Source organism: Cylas formicarius, unplaced genomic scaffold, assembly GCF_029955315.1.
Source record: "Cylas formicarius isolate icCylForm1 unplaced genomic scaffold, icCylForm1.1 PGA_scaffold_6__28_contigs__length_40554024, whole genome shotgun sequence".
NCBI classification, from domain to species: domain Eukaryota; kingdom Metazoa; phylum Arthropoda; class Insecta; order Coleoptera; family Brentidae; genus Cylas; species Cylas formicarius.
Genome location: NW_026844347.1, coordinates 24,712,580 through 24,731,952, shown reverse-complemented (window position 1 = coordinate 24,731,952; position 19,373 = coordinate 24,712,580). Strand labels below are relative to the sequence as shown.

At 33.7% G+C, this 19,373-nt stretch overlaps 1 protein-coding gene across 2 annotated transcripts in view; it reads right to left on the bottom strand.

Annotated features, from left to right (window-relative positions):
- LOC132704172 (TOX high mobility group box family member 4-like) overlaps positions 1-19,373 on the bottom strand; it is a 428,384-nt gene that overhangs the window by 355,894 nt on the left and 53,117 nt on the right. For both annotated transcript variants that reach the window (XM_060674021.1, XM_060674022.1), the window contains exon 2: positions 19,201-19,245. The gene's annotated coding sequence lies outside the window, so the exon portion shown is untranslated. The remainder of the gene's footprint in view (positions 1-19,200; positions 19,246-19,373) is intronic.

The following is a 19,373-nucleotide window of genomic DNA, read 5'->3' as shown; positions in this document are numbered from 1 at the left end:
AAGTAATCCGTCAGATATAATACACTTGTTCCAAAGTTTTTTTGCACTCCTCGAAGTACTTTTGGCAAGCACTTTCAGTTCTTCCTCCAGTGATTTTTTCTTTACCTCCTCAATCGTCTCTCGAGTTTTAGGAACAGAAAAAAGTCGCAGGCGGCATATTCGGAGAATATGGTGGCTGAGGTATGATTTTGGTTTTGTTTTTGACATAAAAGTTGGACACAAACAACGATGAGTGAGCAGGTGCATTATCATGATGCAAAATCTATGAATTGCACAATTCCGGACATTTTCTTCGTCTTGCCTCTCGCAAACGGCGCATAACTTCTATATTGACCGCTCGAGCTTGTGGTAAGAATTCTTGATATACTACGCTACGATAATCAAAGAAAAGAGTAAGCAAAACCTGGATGCTTTTTTCATATACTCATGATTCATAATTAGTTATGACCGTTTTGAGCATATCAGGATGATCATTGACGTCGTTTAATAGCTCTTGAGCGATGCTCCTTTGACGGTTTCTTTCTTCAAAATGAAGCAGTTTCGGAACAAATTTTGCTACTACACGTTTCACGCCAAAAACTTAGACAAAAATTGCATAGCACGAGTCAATAGAGATGTCGACGTCTTCAGCCACTACCCTAATGGTGATTCGACGATTTTTCAAAACCATTTGATTCACTTCTTCAATGCTTTCATCAGTTACTGACGTGCTGGGATGGCCAGAGCGAGGTTCGTCATCGGCATCTTGTCGGAAATCTTGAAACAGCTTGTACCACTTAAAAGCATTTTTTTGCTCAAACTAGATTCACCTTGTGTCGTTGTCAACATTTCAATTGTTTTGCGTCACTGTATTCCATTTTATACACAAAATTGTGTCAAATATCGAATATCGAACGTACGTAGCCCGCCAAATTACAAAACGGACTTTTGTTTTAAGTTTTCAAGGAAACTGTTAGTCAGTCAAGCTCTGAAGAAGCCAACAGGATGATTGGCGAAACGTCAACAAGTTCGACTCGGCAAAAACCGAAACAGGAGGAATCCAGAACTTTTGTGAAAAAATATTACAAAAGTCGCCTTACTTTTTGAACACATCTCGTATAGTAATCGATTCAAGAAAGGCCAAATGTTTAGCCAGAGGCCGGCATCGACTTATTGACAAATTTTTAAATGACTGTTAAGCAACGCAAGTCTTTAATAATCTGGTAAAAAAAAGCTACACGAGAGTGACGGGAAGAAATATGCATTGTAGTCCGATGATTCTCGTAGCCAGCAAAACACCCTATACGAAATTCGACTGATGTTATTTCACGGTTGTCACACAACCGTCAGCCGCATAAAATTTTAATAATAAATGCAAACAAATTGAAAAACGTGGGTCCGGTTCATACGTATATATAGGTACTCCAAATTTAATTAATTTCGTCAGATGGACTTTTTTCTCGCGGACATTCTCCGAACATTACTGGACTATAATTGGAATACGTTCCGGAGAAAACTAATTATTAAATGTCGGGATTGTCACAGGAATTTTAATATAAAGTAATTAATTTACAATGTGCATGGAAAATGAGGATATGCTTTGGGAAATTCTCGATGAAAAATGCATCGTTAGGTTCTCCTTTTTTATAAGCAAAAATTTTTCGGGTTATTTACGCAAGGATCGGAATTTCTAATAAAACGCTATAGAAAATGGCGAAGGTAAAAAAGTCGTTTAAACCTGGAAGTGGCTGTGGCAGTGGAAACGCGTTTATTTGGTCGAGTGTACTGTCAAAATTCGTAGAAAATGGAAAATAGATAGATAGATACATAGAGAGATGATTTATTGACTACTTTACAATAACATGGTAGCAAGTCATACAAAGGAAAAAAATTAAATTGAATATATGTAAGCATATGTTAACATAAAATTGTATATAACGTCATAATATACTAAATCTAGATATACAATGTATATAACTTCACAATAACAGGACAACAAATTTATATGTATATAGCACAGAACAATCATTAAAATACAATCAATGCACGACGCCCCGCAACACGTCATTACCGATGTTTTCTTCAAAAAATTCACCAACGTTAAAACAGCACTTATTTAGAAGAAAACTTTTAATTTTATATTCAAAATGTTTTTCGTTTAAAAGTTTAAAAGATTTTGTTATAAATCTTTATATAAGGAGAGTTGTTTTGATTTCTGCAACCTGTATTTCGGAAGCACGAGATTATTTGCACTCCGGGTGTCATACCTATGAGAAACAGAACCCCCCGGCAAACTATCGGTCTTGGAGTGTATCTCAAGAACACTTTGAAATATAAACATACATGGAACCGTCATTATTTTATGTTTAATAAACAATGGCTTACAGTGTTCGTTAAAATTTGAATTTGTAATTATCCGTAGTGCCTTTTTTTGCATAGTAAATATTTTAATGGCATAAGAGAAGTTACCCCATAGTATGGTGGCATAGTTGATACGCGAGTGAAAGAAACCAAAGTAAATTGACTTCAATACATCAAAACTCGCCATTCTGCGAAGCTGATGCAAAAGCAAATGAACATTTGAAAGATTTTTACTTAGCTCGCCAATGTGTTCTGACCAATTCAGAGCGTCATCCAAGGTAACGTCCAGACTCTTGCATCCCTTGCCACATGTCAACCTACTGCTACTAGACACTAATAAATTCTTCGTTTTGGCAACATTAAGTTGTAGATTGTTTGCTGAAAACCATGCTTTGGCTTTAGATAAAGTATATGTCTTAATATTACTCAGGGTAGTGATGTTCCTGTTTGAATTAATAAACGTTGTGTCGTCAGCAAATAGCACAATCTCAGTATCAGGCATCATGTACTGGCAAATATCATTTATGTATATAATAAAAAGGAGGAGTCCCAGAACGGAGCACTGGGGTACTCCAAACTCAACGCAAGCCAAATCAAATTTATTGTTCTTTACGCTCACAAACTGTTGTCTATCTGTTAAATAGGACTTAAAAAGTTTGAGTGGAACACCACGCACTCCGTAAAATTCAAACTGGCTCAAGAGAATCTGATGAGAAACACAGTAGAAAGCCTTTGAGAGGTCGCACTGTGAAATCATTAAGTGTTCTCCTCTTTCCAGGCCCCCGACTATGTGCTCCACCACCCTCATCAAAGCTCTAATTGTGGACAACTTGCTTCTGAAACCAAACTGGGCAGAATCAAGTAATTGATTTACTTCAACAGATTTATATAGCCTCTCTTTTAACAGGATTTCAAAAACTTTAGAGAAAACAACAATGACAGAGATAGGACGATAATTATCGACCATCTGAGGGTCTCCGTTTTTAAATATTGACCTTACTTTAGAAATTTTAAAAATACTTGGGAATATTTCTTCAGTAAAACAACGATTTATCAAACTAGTCAAAGGTTCCACCAACACATCCGCGGTCTCCTTGAGTATTCTGCTGATGAATTTTTAAGTTTATTAACTTCTTCAGGGGTCGTAGGAAACAAGTAAAAAGAACAATCTGGTGCCCTCAGACCCTTTAAAAAACAAGAGCTGCCCAATGTTTGAATTAGAAGATTTTTTATGATATTATTTGCAATTCCACTAAAATACTTATTAAAGTGACTGGGTAATAAAGTTGCCCCAATGCAGTGCCTGTCTCGATTATTTCTTTTTAGTTCGAAATTAACTAATCGGCAGCTATCCTTAACTAATAAAAAATATCTTTAACTAATAAGAAGTATATAATACATGCCATTATCCCGAACTCAATAAATTTTAGGGTTTTTGATTTTTTCTCTAAAAGTAAGTATTTTCGTGTTTTAAAAGTTAGTTCCCAAAAAACCATGTATCTTTTTTTGTTCTTCAAACTATCGTCTCATCTTTGGAATGAAAAAAATTAAATACTAGAAAATTTTAACTAAAAATTTTTTCTAACCGGCAATTGTTTCAAAAATCTTCATTCAAAATTAATCAAAAAGCAAAATCTACCTAACACGAACACTAAAAACATAAATGTACAAGTTTAATTATTTGCGATGTTAAACCCAAAGCAGTTGTACTGTAAAGTTTAAGATTATATCTACTAAGCAGATTAAAAATAATGTCCCCTGATAAAGCATCAACAAGGAATTATTTTAAAAGCCAATATAGAATGAAACACTTAAGAGCCATTAAATAACTACAGATGTGGTTTATGATAGGCAAATTATATATGAACGAATAGGTGTGCTATTTAAAAAGAGAGATATGTCATATTAAAATTTAAAAATAATTGACCCATTCTATATAACGGAACCTATTTTTAGCTTGTATTATGCTTTAAAGTTTTTTCCTATTTTTTACTGCTGTCGAGCCATGTCAGCCGTACGTCTTGTTGATGCACCCTGTATAGAAGCTAATAATTTTTACGAATGACCTATTATTATAAAATGTATTATGTGAATAATCAGCTTAAATATTTCCATGTGTTAGAAGCAACTTTTTTTTTAATTTGATAGTAAATCATCAAAATAATGTTATGCATATTATTTTTAATCACATTGGATAAAAAATATGTATTTTTTTAATTCAACGTTAGAACACATAAATACAACATATCAACATATCAAAAACCAAACCAAGAGCCAATTTGTCAATAATTTATTAACATTTGAAGTGTTGTCATGGCACCACGTTCAAAAATAATGTTCCATGTTAAGTGTTCCTTAATATTACAGCATAAAGAAATTTATTTTGAAACACAGTTTTTTCATTTGTTAATTCCTAAAAAAATAAAATTACCTCTCAGCGCCATTTTGCTACACCACCATAATACTAGAATTTTGGTGACACTTCAAACAATTTGAAACATTTTCTCGGAGTTAGCAAATCACTTTTTTTTTTCATTTTCACATTTGAGCGAAGGGCTTTGGTTGGCAATTTGGCAGAGCGAACACATATCAATCACACTCCGTGATATAATTCAATTACGTTTACATCAACACCTGACACATTCATGAATATTTATTAAGTTTTTGTTAATTTCCCGTGCAGCGCTCTATCCGTTTTATCTGAAAAGCACTTTAAATATATCACAAATATGTCGACAGGCCATATTATTCGCAAATACATATACCAACCATCAGCTTCATGTGCGTGTATTTCGCGTGTTAGCGACGAGGGTGACAAACGCGAACCCAGGCAGCAACGCTGCAAACGACAAGAAAACTTTCGAAGGACGTTAACATATTTCAATTTAAAAAATGAAAAAGCGCCTCTTTATTTGGATGTGTTTTTTTTTCGGCACACAATGGGGTAAAATTCAGATAAAATGCGTCCCGGCATATTTTTCATAATACGCGGTGACATTGCCGCGTTTTATATGTGATTCGGGGCAGGCCACAGAGGAAAGGATTTATTGTAAACGACGGGCTAAAGTGCTCTCCAAAATTGATCGGCAAAGTCTTCTTTAATACTGCCGACTATCATTTAGCCTCCGTATATATTGTTTTGAAACAAATTTTATATTTAAATGTTTATATCCAAATTTCTACCCAAGTTTGTTGTTGTTGAAAGAACGAAAAGGTTTCATTATTCTTAACAAAAAGTTGTAAATTAATAATAATTACTGAAAATTTTAAGGGAAGCAGTAATTAGTGGTATTCATTAGTTAAATATAATTAATTATACTGATAATATTAGGTAATTTATCAAAATTTTGAACGTAATTAAGGGAAATTTTGTGGTCACGATACGACTGATTCTAAAGGTATGTGGAGAAATATCAGGAACTTCGGTTCTGTAGAAAAACTTTATTTTACAAAACCCTATCAATTTTCTGACATATAAGCCTACACCATATTTTTTAAATGGAACACTCTGTATATTATACACGGGTTTCATATAATATCTTATTCCGATTACAATGATGTAACACACTTTATATTTTAGTGCACTCGTTTTTGACAAAATAGGAAATTTTTAAATAATTTCAAAGGGTATCGTGAAAATAATTATTTACAAATTAAAGTAGAATAAAAACACAAAAATGACAGGACACACTTAAGGAAAAGTATTCTTTAAATATTCTAAATTCTGCTGTATGTGACCACCATTTTTCTGAACACATTTCTCATACACACTAATTGTATGATGTCTTGATATTAGTAACGTTAACGGATTGTCTCTTAACTGATTGATTGCCTCTGAAATCCTTTGCCGAAGTTCCACGACATTATTACAAGGAGTTCTGTACTCGTGATTTTGTATGTGTCACCAAAAGAAAAAATCCATTAAAGTTAAGTCAGGGCTGTTGGCTGGTCAATTCATAGTTCTGCCGTTCCCTATCCAACCCCTGGGATGTTCTTGCTGCCATATAATCGGCGCTGATATATTTCTTGGTAAATCTTCTATATATAAGTATCGAAGTCAAAATATGCCCATCTATGACACCACACCATACATTAATTGACTGGTACCCCTGTGTTTTTATTTCGTGCATTTGTCTAGGATTATTTAAAGACCCATATCGCGTATTTTGTCTATTACAACAATTTTTGCATTAAATTTAAATGCATTTAAATGCATTATATTTATATTCTTTTATAACTGAGAGGATTGATCCCAGAGAAATACCTGTCTCTTTATATACTCTCGTGTAGCAGCAAAATTTGTTCCGAAGCTGAAATTTTGAACAAAAGGACCGTCGAAGGGAAATCGTTCAAGGGCGAGTCAATGATGATCCTGATATGCTGACATATATATATATATATATATATATATATATATATATATATATATATATATATATATATATATATATATATATATATATATATATATATATATATATATATATACAAACAAAACTGTTAATTATTGGGATCACCCCAACTTCGATGGATCGCCGTAAAGGGAGCAATAAAAGATGTTCAAGCTCAAAGCAAAGTGGCAATTTATTGTAATATCTAGCTTTCGCCTATGGATACAGGCTTCATCAGGACACTAAGTCATATAGAGAACAAAAAAACACTTCATCAGAGTTAACAATCTAACCAAAAAAATAGTGAAAAACTTACACAACACGCCTCTTTCAACCTCTACATATAGAGAGATGACATTGGTATATAAAATAAAGTGTTTCGCCCGTTCTATCAACATAACACTCGATGGATGAAATTTATGGAAAAAATTTACAATTGTAAAAAATATTAACCTCCACCACAACGTTACAAAACAATTCCACTAACATAAAACGTTAAGGTCAATAAAATATCCGGATTGATAAAATATTAAAAGATGAAAAAAAAACAGCCGATTTGTTACAAATGACACTCCGTATTGTCGAGAAGGAAAACTAAATGTGTGGGAACTTATTAACTTAATAAGTTCCCATTGACCTTAACGTTTTATGTTAGTGGGATTGTTTTGTAACGTTGTGGTGGAGGTTAATATTTTTTACAATTGTAAATTTTTTCCATAAATTTCATCCATCGAGTGTTATGTTGATAGTTAGAACGGGCGAAACACTTTATTTTATATACCAATGTCATCTCTCTATATGTAGAGGTTGAAAGAGGCGTGTTGTGTAAGTTTTTCACTATTTTTTTGGTTAGATTGTTAACTCTGATGAAGTGTTTTTTTGTTCTCTATATGACTTAGTGTCCTGATGAAGCCTGTATCCATGGGCGAAAGCTAGATATTACCACTTTGCTTTGAGCTTCAACATCTTTTATTGCTCCCTTTACGGCGATCCACCGAAGTTGGGGTGATCCCAATAATTAACAGTTTGTTTGTGTGTTACCAGTAGCCCCGTTACAGATATATATATATATATATATATATATATATATATATATATATATATATATATATATATATATATATATATATACATATATATATATATATATATATATATATATATATATATATATATATATATATATATATATATATATATATATATATATCTGGGCGTGGATTACTTTGATGGGGGCAGTATTAATTTTGATGAATAAATCAATACTTTCTGATAAAACTTAAAACTCACCTAAATTTTTGAAAACAGTTCGTACAGAAAGTAAAATTACTGCGGTTTAGGAAGCATAATAATTCTGGCAGCAGACGGTCATTGTAGGTTTGGTTTTAAAGAAACCTTCCTTCAATTAAAATAAATCTTGTGCAACACTAGCAGTATGGACAGGTGCATTATCGTGCAAAAGACGCACGCCTCTGGTCAGTTTTCCTCGACGTTTTACACGTATGCAGTCTCGCAATTTATGTAATCATGTTGAGTAATATTTACCATTCACAATGGTATTGGCTTCTTTATCAAAAGAATTCCTTCACAATCCCAAAAGATCGAGGCCATCACCTTTTTTGTTGACTGGCAGACTCTGAATTTTCTTGAAGGTGCTTCATCCTTACGACGTCACTCCATTGATTTTTTTTTCGATAGAGGGTCATAATAGAGAACCATAGTTTCATCTCCCATCAGAATAGTTTCTATCACAGGCTTCGGTTCCGACCCACAGGGTTCCAAAAAAGACCGCGCACACTCGACACGGTGTTGTTTTTGAATAGGTTTTTAGGAACCCATCTTGCACTAACCTTCAAGGGACTCCTGCCCCATTCGAAAACGTTTTGCCCATTCTTTCACTACAGAAATCGAAGGAGACTTTGGCCGTACCTACCATCCAGCGTTTCTTTAATAATTCTTGGTGCTAACCCTTCTTTTGTCAAAAACTTTATGAATGCTCTATACTCAATTTGCGTTATTTGCGACATTTTTTCGAACACGTCTTCTTTAAAATGCTGCCATAAAAAACTATTTGACGCAAGACTTTCATTTTTTACTTACACAAAACTAAGATATATATTTAAAAGAAGACAAGTTTTATCGTGATACTTGGGCTGCATCTATGTCAGGCCGGGAAATTTTGGCGCTAACCTCGTATTACAGTCACTAACAATCAGTACACAAAAAAAGCATTCCAGTTATTGGTTTGCTCGTTCTCCTTTCGGTTCAAATTAAAAATCATTTCGTTTATGCCATAAAGTACAAAACCCTTATTTAGTGCAACATATTTAATTTTGGATATGTTAACATTGTTAACTGTTAACTGTATGTCACACTATATTTTCTTTTTTTCCGACATTAACAATAATAATTTCGTCAAGCCGGTGACATTCTGGTGATCAGCTGCCCGCCTTTATTAGGACTCTTTTAAAGAAATTAACGCTTTTCAATTGATCATCATCGTTCATGCATTGGCAGAGGATTTATATTCACATCTTTAAAAGCTCTAAAATTACTTGTTTTTCTATCACTATCACCGCTTAATTTTAGCACTGCAACATGGTAGAAGGGTGAACCCAATTGCAACAAAATTTTTCAGTCCATATCCATATATGTCATATACCTATTTACTAAACATATGCTTGCAACGCTGTTCCAAAAATATCTTCAATGAGATTGAGATTGAGATGATATTTATTTGTTTATATAAAATAATGTACCCCGATAATTTTTCTACTTTTTTATCACTGTAAATTTATTAAAACATTAATGAGTTAAGTATTCGACTCTTAAATTTAATGTAACAAATTTACAAATTCACCAGTAGTCGACGCCACTGACTGAATAAGAAATGTATGCGTGTAAACTTCCAGATTCTAATACCAGTACATTTTGTTCGTTCCTCCTTTTTCCATTCTTCTGCCATCGCGTACGACATTCTGCGCGGAGTTCCTAATTATTATTGCTATAAATATACGAATTAACACTGCAAAGTGGTACTTGGTGATAAAAAACTGGCATCACGATTTATGTCTCCGCGTTCCCATAGACATCAATTATTTATTATTAATGGCCCATAAATTTATTAAGAAAATCGCATTGTTTCGGGGCGTACCTTATTAAGATCTAACAATATGTTCCGATGTATCAATTACAACGGAATTTTTTTTCTTTACTCGAATTGCATGCCGATAGAGAAATTCGATTTCAATCAGAAGATCGTTTTGCCTTATTTAGCTTTAAATATAAACTGCTATATAGTATTGCGCTGACGCGACTGGGCCACAAGTTTCTGCTCTATTTGCCATAACAGTCATAGTCCTCTCAGAATTATAAAATTCCATCAACTGTAACCAAAGAGTCATCCAAAAACATCCATATTTATTCCTGTAATTTTTCCAGTTTCCTTTTCAATAAAAACAGTTAAGAGAACTGCAGTGGACTTTGAAAAGGCGTGCTACAGTGCGCTTCAGGGAATTTTTCGAATAAATAAAAGAAGGGTGATCCGAATAGACTTGACAATAATTAGTGAGAAATTTCAGTAATAATTTTTGGTAATTAATTAGACACGATTCCCTGTTTAGTAAGTTTAAGTAAGTTTATTTTTTTTACATAGAGTAACTTTGGACTAACTCATAGCTACGTCAGTATAGTAGCAGAAGCCGGATATATGTTGTTTAAAGAGTTTCAGATATTGCCATCTACACACAGAAGACGCTAATGGAAATATACCGAATTAGAGGATATTTATACGAAGTTCATAATTACTCAACTAAGTTTACCAACTTAATGAGGCCTCTACGATAGAGACTGAGAGAAGCTATCTAAATATCGAAACTTATAATCATCTCAGTAACAATAAAATCAGTTAGTGGTTAATATTTTAGAAATAGAACAAATCCAGTATTATTATTTAACGGTTTATACAGTTCATGGGTAATTCTCAAAGCAATTTTCCACAATAGCTGTGCTCTGCTGTGCTTATGTTGGATTTACGTATGTTTGTTAACCTTCTTAATCATTATTGATAACTTATCTAATATAGTCATAAACTAAAATGGGAAGCAGATAATAATTCTGTTAACGATGCACTTAAACATCCCATAATGTCGAACAACCATTTGAATAAAAAAATGCTAAACTAAAACTATGAAATTACTTTTAAAGTTAAATTTCTCTGGTCTTGTCTTTCGTTTTATAACTTCTGCTGTTGTTATCGCACTGTTATTTCCTTGTCGTCCTTGTTACTTTCGGAAAATCGATAATATCGAATTTTTCGAATTTCAACGCGCTTGGCAACGAAACTCATATCTCGGCAACATTTGGTCCTAGGGGGCCCCCACTGGTACAGAAATGATCAACGTCGAAAAAAAAAATGTTTTTTTCTGACTGTTCTACGTTTTCAGTTCTCTGTCGACGCTTCATAAAAACGCGAATAGCTTCGAAACCGTTGAAGCCAGGATATTGAAATTTTTCTCCTTTTTACCCATATTATCCCGAGCATAAAAAAATAAATAAAACACTTTTTTGCTATGAAATTACTTACTTTGTTGCACTTAAGAATACATTACATGTGTCAAAAAAAATACTGGTGCTTAAACGAACCGAAAAGGGAAAATATTAAGTAATGTAAGATGTAACATATACATAACATAAATATACAAAAGAAAGTTAAAATTCGACAGAAAATAACTACACGTAGGTTGTTTTCCAAATAGAACCTGATTTGATACAAAAAACCCATAATATTTTATGGTGCGTGAGCGCACCACTGGTAACACCCGGTTTCATTTTTGGTGATATTTTACAAAGCATGCAAAGTATGTAAATGCATATTACACTTATTACAAACGTAAATTGTGTGGCTGTGGCAGATTCTACATCTCATAAGGTGACCTTGATTATCAAAACGCACTTCATCTATGTCAGGTGCAAGATTTCTTTGAGTAATTGTTTTATCAGTGTTTAAAAGCCGCAAGGCAATGTAAGATTTAAAATCAAATCAATCACTTCGTCATCAAAAAATATTTCAAGCGGAGTTTTTCCAGAAAGTCTATTTTTTAGTTCCTCACATGATCTAAATTCGTTGGATATAGGGATGTGAGTGTACTCAATCTGACCTTTCTTCCATTTGACAGTAGAAGCGTGGCTGTCGTTTGCAGAAAGCATACGTCTTCTTTGAATTCCAGGGTTTCATCATCTGATGAGTCCCATTCAGGTTCAGTAGTTGATGAATTACAGGACTGTTGAAGGACAGCTGTATCATTCTCTTGTAGAATTATGTTATCGCTCATATCTTCTTCGTCGGTCAAGGTATCCACGTCGGGTGGAATATAGACCGCGTCAATATGTTCAGTAAATATTTTTTCACGTTATAATAAATAATAGTTACGACTTCCATTGTTATTGTCCTCATCCATCACGATCTCCTCCATAGCCGCCTCTAATTCCTTTTGAGTCAAATACCTCGGAATTGCCATATTTTATGAACTCTAACGTTCACTGCACAAGGCACAAACTAATACTAAAGAACACGCTAATTGTTGGATGTTTATTTTACATGCGCTGACTTGTCTAGACTTGCAATAACAAAGTTTTGTTTCACAGATAAAATCAGTGGTGCAAATGTTTTCAAAAAATAAAGCATAATTAATATAGTATTTATAGTAGACTTAACAAAAATGGCAATACAAATTCAAAATATATTTTTTTACTATTTTGGATTTACTTGAAAATGTGATACAAATTTCTGTACCGCTTTTGTTAACTTTTCAAGTCATATATAATCTTTCCTTTACACATAAATCTGCGATTTTTATGGTTTTATGTCCTTTAGTAGTGATAATAATAAAATTTCTAAATGGATGTGCAAAAATATTTCCTGGATGCGACAAAAAAAAAATCATAGAATAAGTGGTGCATTAACGCACCACTGAGACAAAATGGGTTAAACTGGTCACGAGATACATAGATCGCGATTGGAACTTGGCATCTGTCTTTTGTTTGCGACTTTAACGAGAAAAAAATCATTTATGAAAACGCGAGAGATTCTGGCCAACATCATTTATTCGTGATGATTTTTTTAAACATACAGGGCGCGCCGGCAAATTGCAAAAAACTGAAAATTGGGTTTTCCTTATAAACATAATTGACCATAAATAGAAAGCTGTGATCCAGTTGTCAGTTTCTTTTACATGGTTATCTAGCCCGTATAGACAGCTAAAACTCTCGTATTTAAAGTTTTCACATATTGTACACGGTGTTCGGTATATTCTGTGCTACATTCAAACACGTCATAAGTGTTTCAAATATGTAGCCATCGACTTCAAATTTGGCAGGGAAGTAAAAGTCCGTACGCCCATCTAAACAGTATAAATTGAGCTTAATCAAATGTCAACAAATATTTTGTTTTAAATTTGAAAAAAATTTCTTTGATTATTTTGTCTTCCACAAAAACGTGATTTTCTCAAAAACTATTCATCCGATAGGCAAAATTTTCGAACCGGAAAAAGAGGGCGATCCGAGGCTATGACTTCTATTTTTTCGATTATCTACAGGCTATTTCAATTATAGACGAAAATCAAAAAGACTGTGAAAATTGTACTTTTCGGGAATAAATTATTAACCGTAAATCAAAATTCGTAAAAAATATGGCCAATCGGTTCAAACAGTCCGTATTAAGAGTAACAATTTTTATATTTACAGTTTTCGTCTATTACGCACGCTGTTCGAGAATTTTTTTCCTGAATAACTTTGGAATCGTTGGAACTACAATTTTAAAATTTTCCTCCTTTTTAACCCACGAGCCACATAAGCTCATAAGAAATGGTTATGATCCGACGCCGGTATCCATCTTTTTTTCACAATTTTCGACTGTTTTTTGGACATACAAGTGCCCGAAATTTGAAGCAATCGACTTCATATTTGGCACATACATGCAGCTTTGCCCCTATTGAACCTATTGAAGATGGGGGAACTGGGGGGCTCGGTAAGTATTCTAATAAAATAAAAAATTGCGTGTGTAAGGGTCTACAAAAAACATCATTTTTCAAAAACCGTTTAAGAGACCAAAAAAAATCTTGAACCAGAAAACGCAGATGATATGGCTCCATAAACTTTTATTATTGACAATTTTTCTAAAATGCACAGGGTGCGCCCCAAATTCAAAAAAACTGGAAAATTGTTGATGAAAATTGGGTATAACTGATTCAGATCTCACCTTCTTTTATATTAAGATATAGCCCGGCATAGACAGCAAAAACTTTTGTATTTAAAGTTTTCACCTATTGTACAGGGTGTTCTCAATATTCCATGCTAAATGAGAAATATGCATGTTGTGTCCTAAATTTGCAGATATCAACTTCAAATGTAGCAGAGAAGTAAAAGTCCGTGTCCACATGAAAACGGTTGCAATCGAATTTTACCAAGTATTTAAAAAAAAAATGTTGTTTGCCCTTAAATAGGATCCAAATTTCCATATCGACATTGATGCTTGATAGTGTGGTTAATCTCTTTCGTTGGAAAAAATACAGCGACTTGCGGTTTTCGTCGTCTTTTTCAGTCTTGTTGCTCAAAGTAGTTCACAAATTTCTCTAGGTTAGCAATCAGGGTATTTTTGCTATACCTTAACTTAAGCACATTCAGGATGAAATTTTATTTAGCCATTGCGCCCTCTTTTAATATGATCTTTTTCCCCAAATCTGTAAGGCAAATACCTTTTTATATATGGCGGCTCGCTATCCTTAACTGATACCTGTATTAAGAGTAATTTTATTTCATCACTTCAATTGAAAATTTTACGAATTCGCACAATAGTTAAAATTTATTTATGAAACCGGTTAGCCTGAACATAGAGCATAATCTTACACAATTTTTGACGCTGTTTCGAGAAGGCCCTGCTTTATATGGTAGAAAGAATATGACTTATAGTAGAAAGAATATGACTTATAGTTTAGTTTTTTAGTTTAGTTAAAGTTTAACTACAAAAAAACAAGTTTATATATCACGCGAAATCCGCCTAAGCATTTCGAAGCATTTGCGCGTTTAAAATATCACGCTTGTCTCGAACCTAGATTCGCTTCATTACGTCTTTTTAATAAACTGACACTTGCATAACAACCGTTAAAAATAATAACTGTCCCCCTACGTTCTAATATAAATGTAAAATTTAAATTACAAAACGGAATTCAGCTATAGCTATAAATAAATCCATGTCAACTTCAGCAAAACGTATCGGCGAAAGTTGTTAATGCATTTATAAAGTTGCATAATGCATTCCACATTCGTTGTGTAAATGTAATTAAAATAAACTAGTGTTTCTGAACTCGTCGGGAAATTTATCGACTGCATCCCATTGCCGACCGAGCAGGTTCATTTCCGTGTGCGGTATTTAAACAACAACGCCCCTTTGAAACTTTTATAATATTGTGGAAGGTAGTTACAATGCAAATTTTTTCAAAGTATTCTAAAAAAGAACCAACTCAATACAGTATCATCATTGTACCCATGACTAGTTATGTACGTCTTAAGAATTTCGACAGATTAAAGCCACTTGTAAATCCAAAATAAAAATGTGTTCTCTTCGACATGTTCACTGTTTGTCTTCGCATATCTGGCGTATGGAGATTTTCTGTGTCTCTTGGAATACAAAAAAAACTCAATTCAAAAACTACAATACTCTTGTATGCGTTTTGTCTTTAATGGACCTTACCTGACTGTAGTCATATATCTGCTCTTTTAAATACTTTAAATATTTTAAGAAAAAAATGAATAGGCTTGTTTGTAAAATTATAGAAACAGGTAAACCAGCTTATCTAAAAAAGGTTTCAACTTTTTCCACATTCTCAAAGAAGGAATAACTTACACAGTTTCTCGTTGCAGAAAGTCGGTATTTCAGAGATCATTTACGTATGTATGGGTTACGAAAATTATATATCTACCTATAGTAAACTAATAATCTACTTACAGAACGAAATTTTCTTCCACAAATCAATTAAATTTTAAATTATTTTTTTTTTTGTAAAACTTCATTTCTGCGGTTGTATAGGCAAAATCCCGTTGAGTAACATTACATGCAACAACAAAGTGTATTAATGGATATATACAATTCAAAATATTCATTTTTTTTGTATTTTTTTGTATATTCCTTATTGCAGTTTGACAGATATTGTTTTTTGTTTGACAAGTGTATTATTATTATTATTATTATTATTATTATTAATATTATTATTATATTGCAGATATTGTGCTTTAATTAATGAACATTGATGAAATAACTGAGTACAATCAATGAAGTCATTATTACAAGGACAGCAAGTTAGATCTGCCATTCATTATCCAAAACTGATAGACTTCTTGCCTTTCCGAAAGGCATATATATTTATGAGGTATAAAAAAGGACGCACACCTAGCCGCTGTCATTTTGCATCTTTCAATTTGTAACAAAATCAGAGATTTTATGTTTTATTTATAGATCAGTAGTATGTGATCATAACGTTTTGTATTAGTTCTTTAAGAGCATTCCAAGAATTTGCGGTAGAGTGCTCCGTAAATACAAAAATTTATTTTGCGTATTTATTGCAAATATTTTACGAGTTGAAAACCACCCATAATATATCACCAGACATATATACTTCGTCAAAGGAAGTCAAATGACGATGTTTCTCTGATTTCCTTTTTTAAATATTTACTATAGGGTATCTTAATTATGATATAAAACTAAAATGTAATTAGTGACGAACACGAGAATCCAATTACTTCATGCTAGCCTACGATATTTATGCGTTTAACAATTTCCTCTCTCGAGACAACGTTGAGTCACCTACAGAAATTAGGACAGAATCTACGTCACAGATTATACAGTAATCTGTGTTAACGTCTTAATTGTGATCATTAACGTACCAAACGCGGAGCTGAATTTTAAATCATTCACATCAGACACCGGTCACTAAAGGGTTATTTATTTTAATATATGATTATACGGAATTAACAACTTTATGCATCCAATTAAATGTTCCTTATTATTAAGCTACAGGAGCACGGCAGCCTGAATATATGTCTTGAGTTTGAGAGGATGATGACGTGTAGTGAGAGACTCGATTAATAACATTTAGTTGTCATTATGTTAATTACATTAACAAACTCGACGATGAACAATGACGCGGCTAAACATTGAAAACCAACAGGCAAAAATTAAAGGAAAACATCACGGTTTTGTTTAGATTTATCGGCAGGGATTATAAGAGATAATCTTATAGAACCTCATTTATTTAACGGATCGCTTAATGAGGAAATGTATTTGCAACTTCTCCAGGAAGCACTACCACCTTTGCTGGAAGAGGTACACTTGCAGGACGCAAAACATGTGGTTAATGCAAGATGGCACTCCACCCGTATTTAATTCAGGCATTTGAACAACGATGGATAGGGGCGGACCTCTAGCATGGCCGCCTCGCTCAACAGACCTTAATCCGATGGACTTCTATTTTTGGGGGCACTTAAAGTCTGTGAAACCTCTATCACAGATATCTAAAGTCCTGTAAGTTCTTGCCGAACGTATAGAAAAATGTGCAAAAATCTTTTTTTTAAGCATAAGTTTTTCAGAGGATTTATATTAATTAGTGAATTAAAGCGAACTATTCTCTGATGTTTATAAAAAGGAATTATCACTATTGTTACAGCCTGCTACGGCTTTGGTACTATCAAAATACCACAAAAACATCTAACCATGATACAGCGGCATCAATTTAATGTATATCCGTCGTTCTAATTCACGGCATAACTTAAAGAATTGTGGAATAAATTTGTATCAGTTGTCCCAGCGTATATAATAACGTTAAAGTGAGTAGCAATTAAAATACGGCTGAAGTTGCGTGCAAAGTTAAACTAAACCCGCAAGGTTATTAGAACTGCAGCTTAATGTATTATTGCCATATTAAATTCAACCAGAAAATAAAGAAAGCAAAGAACAACAGCACAACAGCGACAGTCATTTAAACCCCGGCATCGAGCCACCTTCAGAAAAGTAGGCATGTAACATATACAATACATGCACGTAGACAAGCTTAAATAGAAAATATTCATTTCCCTGGCTATAGCACTAATATAAAGGGGCCGGGCGGGATTCGGGCGCCCCCATCCCCAACCCCCGGCGGGGGGAAGGAGGCACGTGATGCCATGGAAACAGCCCAAATGACGTATCGATCGGTGCCGTCTCGCTCTTACCAGTCCGACTTGGGCTGTCTTTCGTTTTTTCCATCTCTGTCGCGTCGCGCGAACAGACAGAAACGACATCACATATTCAACGTATTACTTTTTGCATCTCTGGCGTGCGCCGAGGCGGCGCGCGCCTCAGCCGTTATCGTATTAGGCGAGGCGATGTTTGACGAAACCAGAAATAGCCCATTTCGTCTTAATTGCAAACAACTTTAAATATGACCCCCTAACAACTACATAATATCGGGTTTGTTCCATTTATGAGCGCTTATTTTGTCGGTATTATTCATCACGTACATTAATATTTTCCAAATGTGACGTTGTAAAGTTGGTTTGTCCGTAAGTTGTAAATTTATTGCAGCACTTTTCATAATGTCTGTTGGTTCTGGTTAGTAGAAGAAAATTTCTACATAAAAAACTATTAGGATAATTGTTATTTAGTTTATCCTGATTGACATCCTTCAGCAGAGAAATTTGAAAACATACGGAAACAAATCCAAATTTTCAAATATTTCAAATATTACCTCATCTAAAAAGTATAAAAGCAAATGGGTTACGTAAACTTCAAGAGTTTTTGCTACTTTTTTTGAATCGAAAATCGATAATTAAATTGAAAAAAAAACATGATAATGGTCTCAAACATATTTAAAGCTACTTTTCGAAAACTTGGAGGTTGCACATTTGCCTTGAAATAGTTTGATAATATGAATTCAAAACATAAAAAAAGAATACTAACTAACTAACTAACCAAAACTATAAATGTTATGGCTTATGACAAATGTACATTTTATGGGATATTTTCGATTTTTCTTCTAGAGCATTCTTGTATTTTCCGTTTTTTTTTTGGGAAAAACTCTAATAAAATACTTTCGTCTTTAGAAATAATTATTTGAAAAAGTGAATTTTTTCAAAAGACAAATTTTAAAAGCCGACACAAATATCAAATTGTATAGGAAATAACAAGCTAAAAACGTGTCAATACTAAAACCGGAAGTACAATGTCATGCTCGATAAACGGTCAAATTAACCGATGCTCCAATTCGCCACCGACTTAACTGTTCCTAGTCTATTTCTGCATCGCGGCATGCTTGCAACGCCCTCGCTCTCGCAGCCGGCACACTTTTTTAATATCCCATTTCGAACTGCGAATGAATTGATTGTCCCAAACCACGACGACGTCATTATTTCCGGTAAATCCCGCTAAAAGGGTACTTACCTAAAAAAGGAGATTTGGTGCGTGCGCCGTTTCAGATCGATTCGCCTGCAATTATATACCAAAATTTAGTTAATCGCTTGCATCACTGTCTCGTAATATACGGGGTGCTTCTACGGTGATGTACCACCCAATGAAGACAGATGATAAAAAACACCGGATAGAAACGTCGTGTA